The sequence below is a fragment of the Hevea brasiliensis genome, chromosome 15 (assembly GCF_030052815.1).
Source record: "Hevea brasiliensis isolate MT/VB/25A 57/8 chromosome 15, ASM3005281v1, whole genome shotgun sequence".
NCBI lineage: Eukaryota > Viridiplantae > Streptophyta > Magnoliopsida > Malpighiales > Euphorbiaceae > Hevea > Hevea brasiliensis.
This window is the reverse complement of record NC_079507.1, coordinates 6,850,210-6,851,815: the sequence shown is the minus strand read 5'-3', so window position 1 is coordinate 6,851,815 and position 1,606 is coordinate 6,850,210.

Below are 1,606 nucleotides of genomic sequence, written 5' to 3'. Positions count from 1 at the left end.
TCCGTGCTAGAAAACTTAAAATATGATAAATCATTTCAAGCGTTCACAGTTTGCCAGTGCTGACCACACACACACTTGCATGTATATTTGGTATGCGTGTTCCCTGGAATATGAGGTCATCATCATGTTATTTTACGAAAATTTTTGCTTAAACTTGGTGTAATACATCAAGCCAATAGATAAATTGGCAATTTTAGTTGCATGTAGTTGCCTCTGCTTCAGCTATCTGTAGGTTTGTGGTGTCCATAATAACCATGAAAAAGCTTGAATGGATAAGATGCATACGATATCTCGAGTCTTTATTTCTGTTTGAATTATTTATTTTCTCATATTTTTAAGTTAATAATATGACAATCATGGCCACTGTGGTATGACACGTTTTGCAACATTAGGGAAAAAAAACTGTTATTTTTATAATCTTGGTTAACCATGAAGTTACTTGAATATTTGATTCTCATTTAATTTATATGTGGATTTATTATTCATATCGTATTGTATGAAATATATATATATGAGAAATGAGATTCATGGGTTCAAGAGGGAGTGGTACAATCACTTCACTACCATTACCAACCCACTGTTGCGAGGGTGGAGAAACGATTTTGAAAATTCTTAATAAATATTGCAAATTGTTAACATATTATCTAATTTATAGTTAGTTGTCTCATAATTTTTTTTAAAAAAAATATTTCTCTTTAGCAGTAAAAAATAATTTTTTTTCTTAAGTTAGAGGACTATATTTTGGTCAATTTATTGACAATTTAAATTAAGAAAAATATTATTAAACAATTTAATATTACTTATCATTTATAAACGCATTTTAATGTAAAGAGTATTGAGAATAATTTGTAACGTCCAACAAAGATGGATGGCAGGCACATCTCTTACTTTATTATTATTATTATTATTATTATTATTATTATTATTATTATTATTATTATTATTATTGATGTATGAATAAATATGGTTTTTTATTTAATTGTAAATATTTTTTTTGATAAATAAAATATTACTTTTTTAGATGTAAATATTTTATTCTTAACTTTTTTTACACATTTATTTTCATTCTCACATATTTAGTATTGGATTCGTTTAAAAATCATATTGGCAAAATTCTTAATGAAAAGCTTTAAAGCAGCTCTCATCCTGTTCAGGCAATTGATTCTACTTTTCACCGATAGTCTAATGAAATTATCAAGATGATCTTTAAAAAACCTAAAACTTCTCATACAACAGTTATTATTTTATTTATGTATGATACTGATACCATATAAATTAATTGACCTCTCTGATGGGTGATATATGTAACGTGAGAGGCTGTAGGGTATGTGACCTTATGTAGCACTATATGAATGCTTTGGAATATGGATTACATTATGATGCTGAAGAGACTATGGCACGAGGTCACTATAACAGTATTGTGGCAATCACTCATCCAAAGTGGTCGTTAGACGATGCTTCGTGAGAGGTCGTTTCATATTTTAGGCGTGAGTAGGAGGGTTTTTCACATAAGAAACCAACTCATTTAATGTAACAAAGACATTTTGGTCTAAGGACCTCACATGCTTATGTTACACAATAAGATGTTTAGCTTGCTAGATCAATA